Here is a 24,703-nt window from a genome sequence, read left to right as displayed (position 1 = left end):
ATGGTATACCAGCTCGTGTTGTACGAGAAGCAGCTAAAGAATTGTCAGTACCCTTGACCATTTTGTTTAATTTGAGTCTCAGGTCTGGGTTAGTCCCGAGCGGGTGGAAAGAGGGGAAAATAGTTCCACTGCATAAAGGTGGTTCCAAGACTGCTGTTGTAAATTACCGACCGATTAGCATATCAGGAATCATTGTCTTAGAGAAATTAGTCAAGAAAAGAATACAGGATTGGATAGATGAAAATGGGATATTGTATGGGGGACAACATGGTTTTGAAGGGTAGATCATGCCTCAGTAACTTGCTCACGTTTTAAAACACAGTGACGGCTGAACTGGATAGGGGTAATGGGTTTACAGTGATACTACTGGACCTTGCCAAGGCCTTTGATAGGATACCACATAGAACCCTAATCAGTAAACTGGAGCAGATGGGTATAGATATAGGGTTGATGAGATGGATAGGAGGGTGGTTGAAGGAGAGATATCAAAGAGTGGTTTATTCAGGAGTGGAGTCTAAAAGACGTCTTGTGACTAGTGGAGTGCCACAGGGCTCTGTTCTTGGACCACTGCTTTTCAATTTGTTCAATGATATTGGAAAGGATCTGAGAGGAAGTGTTCACTTGTTTGCTGATGATGCAAAGTTGGGTAGAGCAATTGTGAGTGCACAGGATGTCAAAATTTTACAGGATGATTTGGATAGTTTGGAGGACTTGGCTAGGAAAAATGGATGTCAATTTAATGTGGCAAAGTGTAAGGTTATGCACTTTGGGGTGAAAAGAATAGCAGCAGTATATCGCATTGGTGGAACCATACTCCAGGAGATTGATGAGGCCAGGGATTTGGGAGTGTTGGTGGATAGGGAGTTGAAGTTTAGGGGGCACATTGCAAAAGTAACTAAAACAGCTCACCAAATCACTTGGCTTTTGAAAAATACTTTAACATGCAGAGACGAACAAGTTGTTGTTCCTCTGTATCGAGCCTTGATAAGACCCCATCTGGACTTCTGTGCCCAGTTATGGGCACCAGGGTTTCTTCGTGATGGGGAGGAAGTGGAGAGGGTCCAGAGACGAGTGACCAAGATGATAGCAGGTCTGTGGAATGAACCTTATGGGAATAGGTTGAAGATTTGTGGGTTGCAGAAATTGGACGATAGGCGAAGGAAGGGTGATATGATTGAGACATTCAAATTACTGAAGGGTTTTTATAAGATTGATCCAGAAGATATTTTTGAAAATATGACTGGTGGTGGGAGGACTAGGGGCCATGAATGGAAGCTGGGCAAGAGCGTGGTTGACAAGGGTGTTAGAGCTAGGTTCTTTACTTGGAGAGTGGTAAATGAGTGGAATAAGCTTCCAGAGTCTGTTGTGGGTGCTACGACCATGAATGAGTTCAAGGCAAGGTATGATAGATACTGTGTGAATGTTGAATAGTTGTTCTTGACATGATGTTAGGGCCTCCCTCGATGAGTCTGTCGACTCCTTGGAGTTTCCCGGAACAATAATAATAATAATAATAATAATAATATGAAGAGCAGGGTGTTCAGGATAAAAATAATATCAGTAATACTAAAGTTTGCTATTACTTTGGTGTGAATTTTTCTACAATATGGGACTTGGACAAAGTGTGATTTGGGTAAAATTTTTTATTTATTTATTTTATTTTTTAAATAATCAGTGGGATAGTAATCTTTATATTATAATTATAGGTAACACCTTATAAAGGTGTTACCTATAATTATAATATAAAGATTACTATGGAGAAGAGGAAGAGATTCCAAATAAGTGCAAAGCCAGGTCAGAATGATTTATATTATAAGTATATAGTGTAGAAATGGAGGAAAGAGTGCTGTACAAGGAGTTAGAGATGATAAAGATGGCATGAAAATGGGAGAAAAAAATATTCTTGAAGTATGGAGTTTACTTCGAAAAATTGCTAAATAAAACAAGCAGTGATAGCACAGTAGTAAAAAACACTCAGCAGGCATACAGTCAGGAATACATATCCATACTTGAAGTAGAAAAAGCCATCAAAGGCTTAAAATGTGGAAAGGCAGCAGGAGTAGATGATATTCGACCAGAAATGCTGAAGTATGGGGGTATAAAAGTTTTACAGTGGCTGCATTGCATAGTTCAGAAAGCCTGGACAGAGGGACGAATTCCCAATGATTGGAGTAGAGCTCTCATAGTACCCATATATTAAAAAAAAAAAAGGAAAATAAAACTGAATGTGAGAATTACAGAGGTATTTCCCTACTGAGTGTTCCTGGCAAGATTTATGCAAGCATACTTCAGAAACGGTTGAGAAAATTGTGGAAGAAAAGCTTGGTGAAGAAAAAGCTAAATTCAGGCCAAATAGAGGCTTTCAGAATCAGATCTTCACTTTACGACAAATAGTTGAGAAAGCATGGGAATATAACAAAGATCTGTATTTGAGTTTTGTCGATCTGGAAAAAGCATACGACAAGGTGCCAAGAGAGAAGCTATTCAATATGCTACAGTTATATGGTGTCAATGTGGCATTATATCAACAAGTCTTGATTTGAGTTGTAAGTTAGAATTGAAGGAAGTACAGGAAGATGGTTTAATGTTAAATTTAGTGTGAGACAAGGATGTACATTATCCCATCTGTTATTCATTATCTATATGGATCACATTATGAAGGAAAGTGGTATTAAACATGATATCAAAATTAGAGATGTTAATGTCAGCTCTTTGCTTTATGCAGACGATGTTATACTTCTAAATAAATCCACTACAAGTCTGCAAGATTCCCTAACTAAATTGAATAACTGTTGTAATAGATATGGTATGAAGGTTAGCAATAAAAAGACAAAGACAATGAAAATTGGTAGAATCGCTGAAAATGTCAACTGCATTGTGAACAGAGAACCTGTGGAACAAGTAAAACATTTCAGCTACTTAGGCAAGATTTTTAGTGAAGATGGTACATTAAATATGGAAATAGGCAACAGAATCAACAAAGCTGGTATGGTAGGAAGTCAACTAATAAATTTATATGGAATAAGAGAGAAATTAGTCAGAACACTAATTTAGCTGTATACAAGACAGTGTTCAAGCCAGTTTTAACTTATGGACCTCATTTATGTTGTGTCACTTCTTCTTATTCGCACTTATTTTAAACTTTTGTTGCTTTATCTCCGTAATACACTATCGGGTAGCACGTGGTACCTCTGAGGGACAATGGAATTTCCTCGAGATAGAGGCAGTACCAGAGTATCAGAGTGTCTAAGATCTACCTCTCGTAAAACGCCAAGAAATTTATTTGTTTCGCTGCGCCACTTAGCGCTATTAGATTATTAAACATTAACAACCAAGAGGTAATCTCTGGACAGTACTTAATGATACCTATTAACTCTGCAGACGTGACCAAAATTTACTCTTTTCAAATATCCCTTTTAATATCCCGCATAAGTTCGCATTAATATTTTATAAGCGGTGCATCGGATTCCAGAAATCATAGAAAGTCTTTGTTAGAATCAAAAGCAAGGTTTATTATACTCAAAAGCTGATACACATAATAACATAAATTAAAATCCCATCTTAAGGGAGTTCTAGACAAGGTATATAAAGTTCAAACACTACTATTATACTAAAAAAATAATATACAGTAGCTTCCTAAAGTATGAATTATATTAACCTTCGCTAATGCATTAATCATGTACTATTATCACAATCAATCTAAGACTCCGTAGCTCTGTCAGACTACACAAGATAACATTCATATCTTTCACAATCTCTTTATATTATGCCAATTCTTTACTCTAAACATATCCTTAAATTCATTCAATATAAAGGCAAACATTAACACAACGACAGACAGTAAGGTAAAATCAATATTCTTCTAAAGTCCTAGCAATACAATCCTATCCTAGATTATTAATGTTCTTCTTCTGTAACATATTAACGTGACACAAATTTTTCATTCCTATTCAGTATAACACAAGCAAAGTCTACTTATCTTCCCTTTTCAGTTCTTTAGTGCTTCATAGGTTCACAGGAAACTGGCCTTCTGTGGACAGCCAGACTTGTTTCTTTTCGCGGCGAATACGGCCGCCAAGACCGTAGCTGCCTATCGGGAGCCGTCCGACATCGATGGCACTCACACCCCACGCCACCATGAGGGACGAACACACAGGAAATCCAGGGAAAAAAAGCCTTGTTACAGGGTCACATGACCCTTATATTTTCTCTTTCCTTCTCGGCGATTCTCGCCCTTTTCGATGTCCAGCCAACTCACACGTGCTACTACGTCACGGCATCCATTCTCTGCCCTGCTTATTGCACGTACGCTGCCGTGGGCGAGCCGCTCTCTCATGTTACAACTCTGTTACTTTTGGACTTGACTCCCCCCCCCCCCCCCCCAACTGTTGAATATGTGCTTACATTCAATAACTCTTTTATACATGAACTTTTATAATGCTCTGTTACTGTTTTATACCTTCAATATTAATTTAATCACATTCGTGAATGGCACAAAATACATACTTATTTAAACTTTTCATAACAGAACACACTTGATTTATATATACATAATACTTATTCTACACTTAGAGGCACTTTATTGTATTTATCTCATTCTTTTGTTTGGAAAAGCATGTTAGACTGTGATAAGATAGGAATACATAATTTTCCACTCTATCACAATCTAACAGCATGAATAGATGGCATCAATGGCAATATCATATTAAAAACGAGGATATTAGGAAAGAACTTGACATTGTCAGCATCCAGGAATGTGCTAGCAGAGCTAATCTCAGGTGGTATGGTCACTTAAACAGAATGGGCAAGGAAAGATTAGCAAAACAAGTGTTCTCTGCCAGGTTGTCAGGAAAACAACCCAGAAGAAGACCAAGATATAGGTGGATTGATACGGTATAAAGTGCCTTAGACGATAGAAATATAAGATCTGATAAAGTTGGAGTCTTGACAAGTAACAGACTGATTTGGAGGAAAATTGTAGCTAGGAAGTTAGTAAAGATGTAAATTTTTCATGTAGTACTATCATATCCTGACAGAGGATATGATAGTACTGGGTCTAAATGACTCCAAAGCAACTAAACCATTAATGTGTTGTGTCTCAATTGCACTTCCATAATCTAGTTGGTTGGTTGTTATGCCAAAACTTAGGCTATGAAGAAAGTATAGGTCTATAAATGACATGTGTTCTCTGGCAATGCGCATGCTATGTAGAATGACAAATCCAAGATGAATCCAGTCACTACCACTGAAAAACCTCTATAAATGAACCTTGCACTAGAGATTGGATTCAAACATAGAGAAGAAGAAGACAAAAATTTGCTTACAGCAAAAGTTTTATAGGCAGAAAAACTGGATTTTTTTCTTTCTACAAGACAAACTATCCAGAACACACAACAATAAATACCGACTATGAAAATAGAATTACCTGCCCAATCACTACCAAACAATTAGATTTATATTAGCCAAGGTACTTGATTGTAAAAGGCTATTTGGACATAACATATCAATGAAGATGAGATGTGTGTCAATTGTACATGCTCTGAAGTTCATTATGCAGAAGGAAAATTCCAAATTCCTGGGAGAAAAGCTATCTTCTGTACTGAGAAGAAAAAAAAAAAAAATATATATATATATATATATATATTTTTTTTTTTTTTGATGATGACCAACAAAGCCACTCTGTATGCTGGAATAGATCAGAAAATATTTTTCGCTGTGAAGATGAGTTTGAAAGGAAAATCGTAGAATCAAGGGAAATCCTACTGAACCCGGTCCACTTAAATAATAATTTAAGTTATAACATCCCAGATAGCCATGCTGCAGTTATTCAATATTGGCGTTCACGTGAACTTGCATGCACAATTGCAACAAACAATGGCACGCCAGTTGGAACAACTTGAAAAATACAACGTTTTTATGTATCGATTATGTGAGGCAATTTGTACCTGTAATTTCCAGCTTGTTTTAAATAATTCAATGTTTATTAGTATTCCTTTCCTTTATAAATACCTGAAGAAGGCTGCTATATGCCAAAACTAGTAGTATTTATCATTAAAATCTTTATATGTTATCTCGGTCTTGAAGTCATTAAATCTATTTTTTTCAAATGTATAACAACCGAGTAAAAGCTGATCGCCACATATATATATATATATATATATATATATATATATATATATATATATATATATATATATAGTCATACCCCGACTTATGCGAATCCGGAGTTACATGGTTTCTTATATGTATGTAATCCCGTATCGCTTCACGCCTCACCATTAGTCATATCTTACCAGTGCTGGCCAAATTTGCCAGTGTTGCACATGCTGTGAACAAGCACTGACGTGTTCGCTCGGTCTCCATTCATACACAATTTTTATAGTCTACAAACTTTGCGATTGTTTAATGTTATGTTCTTGATAAAAATTTTATCACATAAAAAATAATAATGTCATCCAAAAGAAGCAAGTCCGATTCTTCTACAGCTAGCAAGAAAAGAAAAACATTGACTTTGAAAACAAAACTCAACATTATTAAGGATTTTGAAGGTGGAATGAAAATTTGTGAGCTAGCAAAGAAGTTCGATCTACAGGAATCCACAGTAAGAACAATCATAAAAGAAAGGTTTACAGATTTTGAAGGACATAGATTCTAACGAGGAACAAATTGTAGCCACAAGGCAAGGAATAAAAAAATCATTAGCTTTCTATGAAGAAATTTTGCATGACAAGAAAAAGACATTATGCTGTCAGACGAATCTATTAGATTTTATGAAACCATCGACATCGAAATAACTTTCTTTTTTTATGTACGAAAAACTACAATTATGATTATATTTCTTAAAAAATATAGGTGTTTTTGTAAATCTTTGGTCCCAATTAACTACTATTTTGTATGTTTGTATATATAAATTACATGCAAAATTATACCCAGAGTTACGCAAATTCGACTTACGTGCTTTTTTTGTCGGTCCCACCTACCGCGTAACTTCGTATGACTATATATATATATATATATATATATATATATATATATATATCAGTCATCCCTCGACATACGTCCATTCGAAGATATGTCCGTGATCCCATAATGGAATAAATAACATTTTCGACTATACTTTCGAACAAGACACAAGTGAGTGCAAAGTAAAAAGGTTTTTATTTAAAAACAATGCATCACGCAATACAATGCAGTGGCAACAGCACATTCAGCGGCAACCTTCCTCGGCAGTCAGTACGTGACTTCAACAGTTTCTCTGTTGATTTTGTGTTTGAGAAATAGGTCATTTGCGTGTTTATCGTTAAATATTTCGCAATATTTTGTGCGACATGGCCCCTAAACACCTAATTAAAAAACTTAGTGAAGAATCGCAGAAAAAGAGGTGAGCAATTGATCTTGAAACGAAGTTGCAAGTTCAACGATAGTGATGAATCAACGACAAGGTCCTATCAATGACTGGAAAAGCCACTTCCATCATGCATAGAGGATCTGAACCAAAAGCACATACCTCTTAGCACTATGACCATAACCACAATAAGTCTCTTCAACGTGTTGAAGGAGAAAGCGGGACTAGATTACGACTATGAATTGAACGCTTCTTCCGCTTGGTTCATGAGATTCAAGCAACGTTTTGCACTGCATAATGTGAAAATATATGGTGAATCTGCAAGTTCCGATGAGAAGGGCTACCAAGGAGTTTGTGGAGAAATTGAATAAAATTATCACCTAGGAAAATTATTTGCCACAGCAAATATTTAATATGGATGAGACCTCCTTGTTTTGGAAAAAAATGTCCGAGCGGATATTCATCCAGAAAAAGCTAAAAACCTATGCCTGGTTTCAAAGCTTAAAGGCCGTATTACGATTCTGTTAGGGGATAATGTGGCTGGATATAAACTGAAACCATTTGTGATATGGCACAGTGTGAATCCAAGAGCCTTCAAAAACTTTAGGAAGCATATTCTTCCAGTTCATTTACGGAGCAATAAGAAGTCATGGATGACTCAAAAATTGTTTGCGGATGCTTTAATCAGCTGTTATTATGCAAGTGAAATGGAAAGCTATTGTGTGAAAGAAAATGTAGAATCTAAAATTTTATTAATTCTAGATAATGCTCCAGGTCATCAGTCTTATATCGGTGATCTTTGCCAAGTTCAAGGTCATGTTTCTTCCTCCAAACACTACTTCATTGATCCAACCGATGGATCAGAAAGTTCTAGCAGTGTTTAAGGTTTATTATCTATGAAGAACTTTTTCACAAGCCATTTCTGCTAATGAAGAAAATGACCAGACTCTCATGCAATTCTGGAAAGTATTCGATATTTATCATGCTATTAAAAATATTGCTGTCGTTTGGGATGAAGTGATCTCTCATACATTGAGAGATCACTTCATCCCAAACGACAGCAATATTTTTATATGGAAAAAGACATTCAAAAGGTTCGCATACGATTTTGGAAGTTTTGAAAATAAATGAAAACCTTTGTAAATTGAGTGAAGGAAGAGTGGGCCTAGCAAACAATCTGAATCTTGAAGTGAACGATGACGACATAGTACAACTCAGAAAGTTCCCCTGAAGAGTTGACAAACGAAGCATTGGTTGAACTGGAGGAACGTGTTGCAGAGGAGGAAGAAAGAGAAAAGGAAAAGGGAAAAGAAAAACAAAGTTCTTGCAGAAATGTTCTCTGCAGTTAGCGATGTTCTCAAAATGGCTGAAGACATGGAACCCAATGTTGAACGCTACTTATTAGTAGAAAGGAAAGTACATGATGCGTTTGCTTGCTATAAACACATTTATGATGAAAAGAAGAAGAGGAATAAGCAAAGCACATCAGACATTTTCTTCAAAAAAAAAAAAAACAAATGTTACACCAGAAGAGCCACAGTCTGGTCCTGCACATAGGGAAGGTAATGAAGATTGTTCTCCTGTTTTATAGTGGCAGTAATGCACAGCATAGTTTTATAATATGGTTTAAAAATTAAAATGACAATATACTTATTACGGTTAAGTCCCTAACCCCTATAACTCTGTTGATTTAATTTATTGACTTACATCCTGCCGGATGGAACGGAATCCAGACGTAAGTCGAGGGATGACTGTGTGTGTGTGTGTGTATATATATATATATATATATATATATATATATATATATATATATATATATATAGAGAGAGAGAGAGAGAGAGAGAGAGAGAGTTTTGACATAAGGAGGGAGATTAAACTGCATGATTTATGAGTTTTCTCTGAGTTCCTTTTGATATAACAATTCTTTCAGGTATTTCTTTCAGATATATTGTAGGGTAATTGGGCACCAGTAGGAAAAAATTTTAATTCAGAGGTGGAAGAAGGCAATAAAATGAAACGATGCTTTTGGTAGTTTTTTTATATTTTTGCACATTGTAGCTTTGTATTAAATTGTGTGTTATTAGAAAAGAATGGTAAGCTGGAGTACTTTTTTCCCCTTGTCAAGGCTGGAATAAGTTATTCTAAACTGTCTTCCCATATTTTATCCACCTACTCTTCCTCCAGAATATCCAATAAATGGAATTTTTATATTTTTGCACATTGTAGCTTTGTATTAAATTGTGTGTTATTAGAAAAGAATGGTAAGCTGGAGTACTTTTTTCCCCTTGTCAAGGCTGGAATAAGTTATTCTAAACTGTCTTCCCATATTTTATCCACCTACTCTTCCTCCAGAATATCCAATAAATGGAAATCACAGCAGCTGCTACTAAGGAGCCAAATATATCTACGTATAAGTACTTAGAGTTCATCAAGTCAGTCTATTTGCTCAATTAAATATCAGACATGTGCAAGTGCTTACTATTTCTACTATGCAAAGCAAAGATGGCAGCAATAAAGGACAATGACAGCAGAGCACTTCTGGTCTTGCCAACATGGTAGAGTGTCAATCACCAACAAGCCCAACGACATTGCAAAGTGCCACAGCTGTAAATTAGATATTACTGACAAGAAAAAAAAAGTCCGTGTGATTTCTGTTTCCACTAGCTATGTACTTACTGCACAAAATTAGAAGGAATTGGCACACAAACTACGCTGACCTCAACCAGCCTTTTTTTTTTTTTTTTGTTAGCTGTGCCTCTCTTCTTTAAAGCAACTTCTGAACTTGGGAAAAATGTCAAAGCCTCGAACAGCACCTTAACACTATAGACAGAACTTTCTCCTCCAAAATCCAAACACTGGAAGCCAAGCTTGAACTGCTCAATAATCAGCACCACAATGTAAGTGTACCCTCTCTCCAACAACACTAATTAACTCCACAACCTCATTGCATCACTAGTACATGACTTGATCAAGGCCAAAAACAAGAATTCAATGCCATCATTAGGATTTCCAACAGAAACTGATGAATTGTTAAAGGATGACATCAGTAAGTTAATAGGAGAATGTAACTTTGATTCCAGAAATATCAAGTGCCACTGTTTCAGATCCAGAAATAAAAGGACAAAATGAGCTTCCCATACCTCATGATAGTGACTTGTGACACATCAACTAGCACATCAAAACTAATAACAGCAATTAACAATATTCAAAGGCACTTACTCCTAATCACACATACAAGTTCAGCCTGATTTAACCTTCACTTAGAAAAAACAAGGACATCAACTGCAAAAACAACTTAAAGAAAGATGCCAAAAATGGAGACAACAGCTGGATCATTGACTACCAACAAGGAAAGCTGGTGTAAAAATCAAGCAATGCTATTAGCTACCATGGAAACAGTACGCAGGCACTGCATAGGAAACATGTATAACCCCTGCAGTCAAATATGTGTCCCACAGAGCCTTCCATATTCACTTCAACATCTACAACCTCAACTCCAACCTTAATAGTGTCCACTACCACCTTCAATCTATTAAATCCCTACTCTTTCTGACAGAAACCCCAATCCCCCCCCCACAAGCACTACTCATCTCAGCTTTCATAACTATGCACTAACTCCTTTTGACCCAAGGTTGATGTCTGCTCTGACATACTATGCCATGCCAGAGAGCACCCAACCAAGAATCACCCAAATTTGACCGCCTTTGGTTGAAAATCTCCCTGCTCCACCCAAGTCAAATTCATTTGCTGTCTCTATCGCTCCCTCAATGGTATTAACCACTCTAAGATTTTTAACTTCCTCTCCTTAAACATTAATCTTTTCCAGTCCTGCCTTTGCTAAACAGCAAAATCATCTCTTAGAAGATTTTAATGTTTGCAACACCAACTGGCTTTCCTCCTCCAGTTGTATAAATTGAGTAGGCAGAGATGCTGAAACATTTATCATCACCTTACACAAATTGTTCACATGCTTAACAGCAACCAGTGACCCTTCCATGTACACCAAGCATAATCTACTGCTTGTTTCCTCCTCTATAAAATAATGCTCACACAGCCACTCCCAAACAAGAGTAGTTTGGCATCATAACAGTGCCAAGTGGGATGGCCTCCATGAATTCTATGCCTCATTCTGGTTGGACTATTGTTTTTGACCTTCCAACCCAAACGTGCACTGAATGTATCACAGAAATAATATCCTTATTGGCATGGAAACATACATTCCTTCCACATTACTCTGAACTGGCATCCCCTAACTAAGCCCTGGTTCTCCAAAAGGTTCTGTCAAGACTGTACAAGCAAAAAATCAAGTATACCACAATTGGCTTATATTAAGAACTCCATCTTCCTGTAGTGCTTAATACTTAAGCTCAAAACAGCTGTAAGAAAACTATCAATGCTTCCAAAACAGAGTGTGAAAGAGCAAAAAAGTAGGAAACTTGCATCTTGTCCAAACAGAAGCCAAGCCTTTTGGTCTCTCACCAAAGCAACTGGTTGTGACTTTGTCCAACATTACTCCCTATCCTGTCACACCCAGATAACTCTATTACATCATCATCCTCAGAAAAACCCAATCTCCTGGTTTCACTCTTTGCCTCCAGTGCATGCATAACTGACCATGGTAAATGCCCCCCCCACACACACACCATTCCAAATATCCAATACAAAATGCTGCTCTCTTTCTTTCACCAGAAAGAGATCAGAAGAATACTGTCCAAATTAGACATTAAAAAGTCTCCCTACCCCCAATGGCATTCCTATAATTGTCCAAGATTTGTATGCTAGAACCAACTCCTGTCATATGTCACCTGGTTATGTTCTCTTACTCCTCCACTGGTATCTACCCATAGCCTGGAAATTGGGCAATGTTCAACCCATTTACAAGAAGAGTAACAAATCACTACCATTAAATTATTTCCCTATCTCACTCACCTCAGTGCTGTCTAAAGTAATGGAGAGAACCATCACTACTCAACTCCTGTACTACCTTGAAGGCACTCAGCTAATAAATGCCCAAGTACAGATTTCACTGCTAGTGATCAGCAAAAGATCTACTATTGACCTCTATTGGACAATAGACATGGAAATGTTTGATGTGAATCTCAAGTGGCCCACAAGGGTTTGACACAAAGGCAAAGGCAAAGTCAAAACAGCTTTGGAGATATCAAGTGCAACCACTTGAGTTTCTTCAAATTTTTCTATGGTGTGTGTGTGTAGTGTGTGTGTGTGTGGGGGGGGGGGGATTTTGTTTACATCATGTATTCAAAGATATGGCATAAACAAGATTCCTCCTGTTCATTTATAGTGGCAGATTCTGCCACTGTTAAGTCTATGCTGCCAGTATAGAGATTCTGTACTGGCAATCACATAAATGTGAAGTTTTTCAAGTAGAACAGAAATCGACTGTTTATATACATTTCTCCATTACCTTAGAAAGAAATGAAGTGAGAGCAGATGGATAGTATCTTAGGTTAATTTCTAAGATGTAGGATACATACCAGTAAAATAAAAGAGTACAAACAAAAAGATAACAAGAAACTGGAGTCAACTCTGGAGCACAAACTTTCAAAACAGTTGAAGAAATGCCATCACAACTTAAATTTTTGGATAAGATTTTTCTGATCTATTTCTGGAAATGAATTTAATTGGACATTAAATGCTTACAGTTTGGAATGATAAGAGGACATTTACCAAGATTATTAATGTAAGAATTTGAAGAAAAAGTAAGAATCCAATGACTTTCTGTTGGTTACAACAAACAGAACCACCTGAGCATAAAATGAGGCAGAAGAATACTAAGCAAATGTTACAGCCAACAAGCTTTGACATGAAGCAAAATGCAGAACTGCTATTTGGATATTTGATTTACTCACTTGATCCATTTACTTACGAGCTTTAGTATAAACAAAGGGAAGATGGAGATTTTGAAAAATAGTTGCAATATGTTTTATCCTTGTTTTGAAACCTGAACACATTTCTTTGAGACTCATGGTTGCTTGGATAAAGTACAGTATAAGAATTTAAAGTAGAATGCTTCCATACCTTAGAATTGTTTCAGTGATGTATTCAGTGCAAATTTTTGGATGTAAGACAGAAAACAATAAAAAAAAAAAAAAAAAAAAAAAAATCAACTTTGCATCGGTCAACAAAATGAATCTGAATTTTAGGAGGAAAAAATGAATGAATTTCTTAGATAAAAAGCAACAAAAGGATGAAATTTTACAGTTGGACCAAATCTGTGAGTGTGGATTAAATTTTTATATAATTTGGAAATTCTATTTCAGAACCCAAATGTGAATCATTTTCTAGCCACCAATAAGCAGGATGGTCTTGCACCGGGCAGTGACATTCACAGACATCTTGCCCTAGGTAGGATTCAAACACACAGCCTGTTGGTTGTCTTTTTGTAGAATGAGAACACCAACAAGCCATTTATTTCATATACTTTATAAAATTTTTATACATATGCAGTTCACTTATAACTACATGCTGAATCCTGCATAAATAAATAACTGTGGATAACAGTTAGTCTGCTATCCTATCAATCTAATGAAGGATATTTTCCATTTGAACCACTAAAATTGCTTAAGATGGCCTGAAGGTGTGAAGTGCTAAAACATTATAATAGAAAATATAGGTATTATTTCTGGGAAAACTCTCATGTTACTCCTCTTAAAAACTATTATTTTTATGGCTATTTTGCATGCTTTTGTTTAGGAGTGCCTCTGTTTTAATGTCATTGGCTTTTTGCTCAAGAATTCTTAGGGCATCGCAGATGTATTTTCGAGACAAATATATGTAGCATAATAGAAGAAAATTCACACATACCTTTTCTTGGATGGTGTTACCTGTCTTCTTTCTGCGGTGTGCATACTTCTGTTGTTATGGTGTTGAAAGGGGAGAGAATTTGAAAAAACCCAGGGTTTATTTTGTATAATATATACATATATTATTTTTAAGGGTGGGCAGAGGCTTTTTTTTGTAGGGTGGGAAAAAGATGGAAAAGGAGGCTGAGAATAGCAACTGTTTTTTTAGAGGAAGGGGAAGGGTTTATGTGAAAAGGGGGGGACAGGGTTGACGGAGTGCAAGCCATTTCGACCATGTGAGTCGTCGTCTAAACTCATGGAGGAAGTGGATGCTAGGTCATGTCAGCTTGGTTTCTGCCTTTGAAGTGTTTGTGTTATCGCCTATTGGTCAGACTTGTGACCTAATTTTTATGTTGTGAAGCTTCCAACACTCTGAGATTATGTAGGGTTAGTGGATGTCGATTGATTTCTCGTCACATTTTACGGCTATTGTTTCCGATATTCTAAGCATTGTTTTGTCTTGTCTGTCTATTATGATGGCCTTATCAATTTGCAGGGTTTTTGTTCAAGGGCATGGACTGCTATTTCTGTTTTCCCTGTATTTTGTATTCTATTTTTCTTTTTGATGTTGCATTTTTTAGTGTTTAAATATTCTGGAATAGGGATGTTACAGTCACGGAAGCATTCTTTAGTCTTGCCCATAAAGCCTGATGGTAGAACCTGTGTAGGTGATATCAATATCACAGTCTTTTTGGCAGGGAAATTTGTAGACTACATTGTGGTGTTCTAATATTTCTTTGTGTGTGTGTGTGAGAGATTTAGGGGGTTTTAGAATATTTGCCAATTTTTGGTTTGTGGTGAATACCAGTTTGTAGTCAGTAACATCTTCAAACATACTGACTACAAACTGGTATTCACCAAAAATTGGCAAATCTTCTAAAATCCACTAAATCTCACAAACACAAAGAAATAACAGAACACCACAACGTAGTCTATAAATTTCCCTGCCAAAAAGACTGTGATATCACCTACATAGGTTCTACCATCAGGTCTTTATGGGCTAAACTACAAGAACACTTCCCGACTGTAACATCCCTATTCCAGAACATTTAAACACTAAAAAACAACATCAAAAAAGAAAAACAGAATATAAAGTACGGGGAAAAGAGAAATAGCAGTCCATGCCCTTGAACAAAAACATACCCTGCAAATTGACGAGGCCATCATAATAGACAGACAAGACGAAACAATGCTTAGAATATCGGAAACGATAGCCGTAAAATGTGACAAGAACTCAATCAACTTCCACCGACCCTGCATAATCACCGAGTGTTGGAAGCTTTACAACATAAAAATTAGGTCACAACTCAGACCAATTGTGGTATAAAAGTCTTACAGTGGCTGCACTACATAGTTCAGAAAGCCTGGATAGACGGACGAATTACTGATGATTGGAGTAGAGCTCTCATAGTACCCATATATAAAAAAGGGAAATAAAACTGAACGTGAGAATTACAGAAGTATTTCCCTACTGAGTGTTCCCAGCAAGATCTATGTAAGTATACTTGAAAAACGGTTGAGAAGAGTTGTGGAGGAAAAATTTGGTGAAGAACAGGCTGGATTCATATCAAATAGAGGCAGTCAGGATCAGATCTTCGCTTTACGACAAATAGTCGAGAAATCATGGGAATATGACAAAGATCTGTATTTAAGTTTTGTCGATCTGGAAAAGGAATATGACAAGGTGCCAAGAGAGAAGCTATTCAATAATCTGCAATTATATGGTGTCAATGGGGCATTATATCAAGCAATATTTAGTCTTTATATGAGTTGTAAATCAGCAGTTAGGATTGAAGGAGGTACAGGAAGATGGTTTAATGTTAAATCTGGTGTGAGACATCCCCTCTGTTATTCATTACCTATATGGATCATATTATGAAGGAAAGTGATATTAAACCTGATATCAGAATTGGAGATGTTAATGTCAGCTCTTTGCTTTATGCAGACGATGTTAGACTTCTAAATAAATCTGCTACAAGTCTGCAAGATTCCCAGACTAAATTGAATAACTGTTGTAATAGATATGGTATGAAGGTCAGCAATAAAAAGACAAACACAATGAAAATAGGCAGAATCATTAAAAATGTCAACTGCATTGTGAATGGAGAACCTGTGGAACAAGTAAAACATTTCAGCTACTTAGGCACGATTTTTAGTGAAGATGGTAAATTAAATATGGAAATAGACAACAGAATCAACAAAGCCGGTATGGTAGGAAGTCAATTGAATAAATTCATATGGAATAAGAGAGAAATTAGTCAGAACACTAAATTAGCTGTATACAAGACAGTGTTCAAACCAGTTTGAACTTATGGATCTGAGAGCTGGGTCAGAAGTAAAACACTTGACCAAAGAATAGAGACCGCAGATATGAGGGTCCTGAGAAAGATTAGAGGCATGAACAGATGGCATCATTGGCAATATCATATTAAAAATGAGGATGTTAGGAAAGAACTTGACATCGTCAGCATCCAGGAATGTGTTAGCAGAGCTAATCTCAGGTGGTATGGTCACTTAAACAGAATGGGCGAGGAAAGATTAGCAAAACAAGTGTTCTCTGCCAGGTTGGCAGGAAAACGACTCAGAGGAAGACCAAGATATAGGTGGATTGATACGGTACAAAGTGCCTTAGACAATAGAAATATAAGATCTGATAATGTTGGAGTATTGACAAGTAACAGACTGATTTGGAGGAAAATTGTAGATAGGAAGTTAGTAATGATGTAAATTTTTCATGTAGTACTATCGTATCCTGTACACCCATTGAGGGTACATGGCAGGAATTTGATGATGAAGTGGTAACTCAGTAACTCAACTATTTTATCTGCTTCCATCTCCTTGTGGCAATCATCATCACTCATTAAGGTTAATCTTCCATAGTCATTCTTCCTCTTACTGTCTGCATAACAAAAGAACTCTGGGATTTCCTTTCGCCTGCTTGGCTAAATTCTTCTCATATGATTTTGCCTTCCTTACCATGCTAGTCACCTTGCTTGCCTGGGCCTTATACTGTTCATGAGTTTGATAGTCACCTTTTTCTTTATATACCTTCCACAGCATTTTCTTCTTCCGCAGCTCATGCTTAATGATACTACTCATCCACATAACCCCTACCTGATTAACCCTCCTTACATTAGGTATAGAATTCAATACTTCTGCCTCTAAATGGTCCATAACTATATCCCATGCACTACTAACATTCTTACCCTACTGTTTTTTATGCCATGGTACAGGTTTAAGCTTCTTCCTAAGCATACTATAATCACCTGCCTTGTAGTTTCACAAATACCCCTTCTTGAAAGAACATTCCTCGTGTTTTACAATTTCCCAAGTCAAAACCACACTGTCACTTTCACCAATTGGGGGGAATGTTGTCAACTTGGTTATGGATGGCTCTTCTGATCCTATGACCAGGTCCATATAGTATGTTAATTCTGTGTATGGGTATTGGATAGGGAAATGAGAAATTTGTTTATGTTTGATTTTGAAGGCCTGTATACTGTATTCCTTAGAAAATGCATAGGGGTGGAAGGGACTTGTTCCAGAATACAGCTGTAGCAGGGATGAAGGAAGAGGAAAAGAAACTTGTTTTGTGAGTTTCGAGTTGCAGTGTGAAGGGATGTTGGGTGGCAGTTGCATGTGTTCCAACAGATGTAGTACAGTGTGGAGGAATTACTGATGCTATTTCATATAAACATGGCATGGAAATATTTAAAAAACATACATATTGCACAACCGAAATGCCTATGGGAAAGTGGGTAGAGCGAGTTTGTAAGAGATGGGTTATTCATTAATCCGACTACCTTTTGCTGTATGAGTCAAGAATTTTTAGGAAGCTCTAAGGCCCCAGCCCAAATGTGAGAGCAGTATTTATTAGCTGGGTGGATATGTGATTTGTATGAGGTTAACAGTTGTTCAGAGGTGTCAGAAATAAGAGGGAACAGTTTTTGGCATTGGTTAGTGAAACCTCACCAAAAACTATATTAGAGACTTGGCTAACAGCAGATAACATAGTTACAAGGATAGAATGCAATGGATTTAGTATTTTCTGGGAAGATATAGTAGACAGCACAGGTGTAGGGTACTGATGATGATAGCAGATGAACTGCAGCCAACAAGATTTGGAGTCAGTCAGTCACACACGACAGTTCTTTTGTTATCTATCTGACCGACTAGAGTCAATCTAGTGCGAGATCGAGGCAAACATGTCCAGCAGATGTCCCAACCCTTATTCTTCATGATGATAGAGAATCTTTGCATGCACTACAAAACCTGTCTTGAAAGACAAGGTATCCATTTTGAGCATGTAATCTACTGTTGTTAATGTGTCATGATGTATATATATTATCATGTGTAAACATATATTTCTTTGTTAATAAACCCATTTACTCCATAACACGTATTGTTGTAGTTATTCAGTACTGTGTTTTGCACCATACTGCATAAGGCAGGTGATTACGATACACTTAGGAGGTAGCTTGAAGCAGTACCATGGCATAAGGATCTGCAAGGGAAGGAAGTGGGATAGGCAAAGGATATCTGGAGGAAGCAATATCACACTATATACCAAAGGTCAGGAGGTAAATCGGGTAGAAGTTAGATGGATGAGTAGTAACATTAAGCATGAGCAGCAAAAAAAAAATAATAAATAAATAAAATATTCTGGAGGGTATATAAGAAGAAAGGTGACCAGCATGGTAAAAAATGCAAATTCAGATTATGAGAAGAAATTGGATGAGCAGACAAAAGGAAATCCCAAAGCAGGAGGAAGAATGACTATGACAGGATAACTTTCATGAGTGCTGATGGTAGAAAGGCGACAGGGAGATGAAATTGTTGAACTTCTGAGTGGCCACTTTGAAAAGCTGTATCATCCAAGAGAAGATGACAGAGGTGACAAGAACTGATGTGAAAATAGGCAATGATGAAGTGAAGGTGCTTACAATACTGCAGAATCTGAATGCAAATATAGTGGTGGTATAAAACTCAATGTAGCTTAGAAATACCAAAGCGCTTTACATTGATTTTTTTTTTTACAGAGGTCAAGTCTCATGAGAATGTTACAAAAATAACCTTGTTTGTCTATATGTTTTATGCTAAATATTACTGTAAATAACCCTATGGGAATTGATTGTATTTACTGTTTTATTTAAAGTTTCTAGAATGTCAAAAAGAAAGGCAATGCATTGCCATCGGAACTTTGTATAATAGCTACGTATAAGAGTACAAGAAAGTTGTTTACGATTAAGTGTGTGAGAAAATTGTTTGCGAGCTCTACGCATGAACACTTTCAAAGTTAGTATCAAAGAGATCCGCTAGTTTCAGAGAAGATTCCGCTGCCCGACAAAACAAAAAAAAATAGAGTGCATGGAGGAGAAGAAAGAATGGGTCGACCTTAACAAAAAGATCAAGGAGAACTGCTGATTTCTTCGGGTTTACAACCCTTGTTGCAAGGTCCTGAGAATGAGTCGAACATCATGAGGAGAGTCCAGGTCCAGTTGCTGAGAGAGAGGAGGCGAGGTCCAGTTGCTGACAGAGAAGAGCCGAGGTCTAGTTACCGAAGAAAGGAGAGGCAAGGTGCAGTTATCAAGAAAGGAGGCAAGCCACAGTTACTAAGAGGAGAGGCGAAGCGCTGTTACCGAAGAGAGCCAGAGGCAGTCGGCGGAGAACCAGAAGCAGTCGGACCCAGAGGAACAGAGTTTACAGAGAACCCATGCCAGAGGAAAAAATTGGGAGAACAGCTGATGCAAATGCTGCGGAAAGTCAACCGAAGCCAAAATCCACAGAATGATCTTCAAGCCTTAATGCTGAAACTTCTTGCCTGAGCTTTTGAGTACCAGGAAGATTGCAATGCAAAACCCGCTGATATTCCGACATAACGCCTCCTGAAACAAGACTCTCTGGATGGAAACCTAAGGCCTGAGGTGAAAGAAAAACCACAGAGATTTTGATGCAGGACTTTTGGAAGGTGTCGTGACAAAGAGCCTCTAAGTGTATCCCATCTTTTTATGTACATTCTTTTGTAATCTAGAAGATAAGCATAGATGGTCTGACAAGAATTAGTAATAAGAAATATCTATAAGAGAGTCCTCTGATTTGTTGTTAACTGGAATATAAATGGTAAGATAACTTGCCATGGCTAGCTAATCTCTTTATGAGTAAATTAGTCTCGGGAATTTGATTTTTTTAAGCAGAGAAGTAACAGAATAATTACATTGTATAGTCATTTAATATTGAAAAGGGAAAGTTTGTTTCTTTATATCAGAAGTATATAAGGATAGGAAGAGAGAGAGAGAGAGAGTAACCTCCCTATCGCTTATTTAATGTACTTCGTTTTTAATGCAAATAAATGTGTTTTAATTATATGTCAATAGACTGCCGCCTGATTATTTATTTTTCAATGCACTGTTCCTAAAAAAATATCGCACTTGTGAGCAGGAAACAACTAAAGCATTAAAAGTGCAGTTTAAGTACTTAAGAACCACGACTGTTTGTGTAAAGTTTTACTGAAGGAATCTGTGTTAGAGAAAGAGAGAGAGAAATCAACCGGCCGTATTACTGAGTTTCATGCCAATTAAAAGATACTGGTGGCACAGTCTTATCAAATAAATTTTCTAGTATCCATAAGCATAAAACTCATAGTGCGAAAGGTAGATAAACTAGTAAGCAATAGTAAGATGGAATACTGAGAATAAGAAAGGAATATATATAAAAGTTAATAATAACGGTGGCTTATAAATAGCAAACTATTACAATGGTGCAGTCGACAGGATAAAATCCACAGTAAGTAAAATAAAAAATAGTGGATTGGAACAGTTTTGTAAATAAAAAACAGGCAAATAAATAGAAAGTGTATATATATATATATATATATATAGTGTAAGAAAATTTTTTAAGAACCATGAATGTGAACAACAGCGGTAACTCGGAAGCCACTAGTACTAACACAATGGGGAATGTAGAATTCTTTAGAACAGTAAATCCTCACCTCATCATTCCTCAATTCTCTGGAGAGGATCATGATGATGAGCTGTCTTTCTTCAAGTTTGTAGAGGAGCTAAGGAACGTCGGACTTCCAGCTTCTAATAATCTTAAGGAATAAACTAATTGGAAGGGCCAAGAATTTTTTGTAAAATTCTTGGCCCTCTCCCGTACTGAAAGACACAGTGGAATACAATAAATTCAAGGATACCCTGATATCTCAATTTTCCAAGGTTAAAAGCGTTTTTCCGAATCTGTGGAGGCTGCAAAAATGTAGACAAGAAAAAAAGGAATTTATCACTGATTATTACAATAGGTTGCTCACCTTAGCTAATAGCTTGAGTGTGTCCAGTGAAAAAAAAAAAGTCATTTTGATTGGGCTGTCTTCAACCAATTCAGGTTAGGAGTAAGAGAATATAAAGAGACAGCGTACAAAAGGAAAATAAACACCTTAGAAGAATGTTATCAGGCCATAAAAGAAAAAGAAGGAAGGCTAGGCGATCTTCGTCCCGAATCCAGTGCCAGCCAGATACACAACATTATTGAAGTGTCAGATCAAAGAGAGAGGTTAAGAAAGAGAAAAATCCAGGAAATTCTAAAGAAAAAACTAAAGACAAACTGAAGGGAAAAAAGAGGAAAATAAGGCCACAGAAGTAAATAACAGAGACCACAACAGATTGAGCGTTGCAGAGTCTGTTAACATGGAAGAAATACACTCTATCAAAAAAGAGGTAGAAAGACTACAGCAGCTCTTGATGGAGAAACCTGACTCCATTCTAAACCAATTAGGGGAGTTCAAGAAAACCTCCAAGGAGCAGCTTGGCTCTGAACAAGAGCCCAGCTGCTCCTTGTAACAAGAGTGTACTGAAAAGGAAAACACGAGGAAAGTACTTCAGTGCTATAGATGTAATAAGTTTAGGCACATTGCCAGATATTGCTATAGTGGTAGAAGAGATTCAGATATAAGGATGTATTGGGAATCTAATGAGGTAATGACTCACCATCATCCCACACAGAGGACTAAGAAGTGGCCAAGAAACTTTAGGAATCAGCATGAAAATTCCATGACAGTAATAAGGGGGAAAATAAGAGGGCTAAAGTACAAAGTTTTGCTAGACACTGGTTCCCAAAAGTCAGTGATAACCGGATCTCTGTTCAGGAAGTTGCGATCCCGAGTACACGACGGTATCACTAAGCTAAGAACACCTGTCATGTTGAAGCAAATAACAAACCACACCATTTATGCCTCGGAGAAAGTGAAGGTGAACATGTGGCTGCCGGATTTTAAGTTAAATGTTTTACCAGAATTGTTAATTCTCCCGGAATCCTCTCAAACCACGGCAAAGGTAGTTCTTGGAACAGACTTTTTAGAGAAACATAAGTTCTCCTATGATTTTTCGAAAAGGGAGATTTCCATATTGGGATTTAACCAGGTTGCCAGGCAGAGAGGTAATTCAAAGGCGACATGGAGGTGAAAATGTTGATGAGAGCAACAAGCGGAATGGCCATTCCCACTTAGGAAAAGGGGGAGGGGCTAGGAAAAATAGAAATTTTGATAAGAAAGACAGGGAAAATTCTTTGCCTGTTTCCCCAACTGTTAGAGATTCTGAACAGGTAAAAGGGGGAGAGACCTTACACATCTTCAGTGTCAAGGTGGCAGCAAATGAGAAAGAGGAATTAGAGGCCACAAATAAAAATGCAAAGAATGTGATAGAAGTAAACATATTAAAGAAAAGTAATAGAAATCACCGCCCAGGCAACAGGAGAATTAGAAGGAGCAGGGTATCATAAGGGAGGTAAAATGCCAGAGGGATAATGATAGACAAGAATCACAACGTCAGTCACGCCAAGAAGAGCCCACATGTCAGGCTGATGGCGGTCCTGCTCAAATTTAAAACACAAATCTGAGTATTGTCTGACCCAGAGAATGCATGAGACATGATACAGAAACAGATTAAAGAAAATATTTTTACCCACATTCATGGATTAAAATTTTTTCATGAAGGAGTGGGCCTTTGTCAAACTCAATGTAGCTTAGAAATACCAAAGCGCATTCATAAGTGTGTTCATCTTTTTATGTACATTCTTTTTGTAATCTAGGGGACATGTCATAGCTGGACTGATAAGAAAGAGTAATAAGAAATATCTATAAGAGAGTCCTCTGATTTGTTGTTAACTGGAATATAAATTGTAAGATAACTTGCCACAGCTAGCTAATCTCTTTATGAGTAAATTAGTCTCGGCAATTTAATTTTTTTAAGCAGAGACGTAACAGAGTAATTACATTGTATAATCACTTAATATTGAAAAAGGAAAGTTTTTTTCTTTATACCAAAAGTATAAGGATAGGTAGAGAGAGTAACCTATCGCTTATTTAATGTACTTTGTTTTTAATGTAAATAAATGTGTTTTAATTATATGTCAATAGAGTGCCACCTGATTGTTTATTTTACAATGCACTGTTCCTAAAAAAATATTGCACTTGTAAGAGGGAAACAACTAAGGCATTAAAAGCGCAGTTTAAGTACTTAAGAACCACGATTGTTTGTGTGAAGTTTTACTGGAGGAATCTGTGTTAGAGAAAGAGAGAGAAAAATCAACCTGCCGTATTACTGAGTTTTATGCCAATTAAAAGATACTGGTGGCACAGTCTTATCAAATAAATTTTCTGGTATCCATAGGCATAAAACTTGTAGTACGAAAGGTAGATAAACTAAGTACGCAATAGTAAGATGGAATAGTGAGAATAAGAAAGGAATATATATAAAAGTTAATAATAACACAGGCTTATAAACAGCAAACTATTACAGTGGGATTGAACGGGATATCAGCTTGTGTTTTATAAGAATATGCAGGGGGAACTGGTAATGCCTTTGACTAGGCTGTTTAATTGAAGTCTCGACTATGGCAACGTCCCAAAAGAGTAGAAAGAGGGCAAAATAATTCCTTTGCATAAAGGAGGATCTAAGTTTGTGGTAATAAATTATAGACCAACTAGTATTTAAAGGAGTAATGGTAAAATTACTTGATAAGTTGGTCAAAAAGAGCATTCAGGAATGGATGAATAAGAATGTGATACTCTATGAGGGGTAGCATGTTTTTAGGAAGGGTAGGTCACATTTTAGTAATCTATTAACTTTTTATAGTAGGGTAACAGATGAGTTGGATAAAGAGAATGGCTACACGATGATACTGCTGGATTTTGCAAAACTGTTTGACAGGATACCACATAGAATTCTGGTATGCATGGGGATGGATATGAAACTGATAAATGGATAAAAGGGTGGCTTGTGGACAGATGCCAAAAAGTAGTATATGAAGGAGCAGAATCCACATGACTAGTGGTGTGCCACAGAGCTCTGTGCTTGGACCACTACTGTTTAATTTGTATATAAACGATATGTGACATAATTTGAAGGCAGATATTCAGTTGTTTGCTGATTATGCAAAGTTCGGTAGGGTAATAGTTAATCAAGGTGATGGGAAAACAGGCAATGATGAAATGAAGGTACTT

The 24,703-nt window shown here is 36.8% G+C and overlaps 1 protein-coding gene across 1 annotated transcript in view; it reads right to left on the bottom strand.

Moving 5' to 3' along the window:
- The window catches only part of LOC150106798 (G protein-coupled receptor kinase 2-like), a 308,070-nt gene that overhangs the window by 21,923 nt on the left and 261,444 nt on the right, over nt 1–24,703 (bottom strand). The window lies entirely within an intron of this gene.

This window comes from Typopeltis vanoorti, chromosome 5, assembly GCF_054136105.1.
Source record: "Typopeltis vanoorti isolate ZY-2024b chromosome 5, IOZ_Tvanoo_1.0, whole genome shotgun sequence".
Classification (NCBI taxonomy): domain Eukaryota; kingdom Metazoa; phylum Arthropoda; class Arachnida; order Uropygi; family Thelyphonidae; genus Typopeltis; species Typopeltis vanoorti.
The sequence above is the reverse complement of the archived record's forward strand: the minus strand, read 5'-3'. Positions and strand labels throughout refer to the sequence as shown.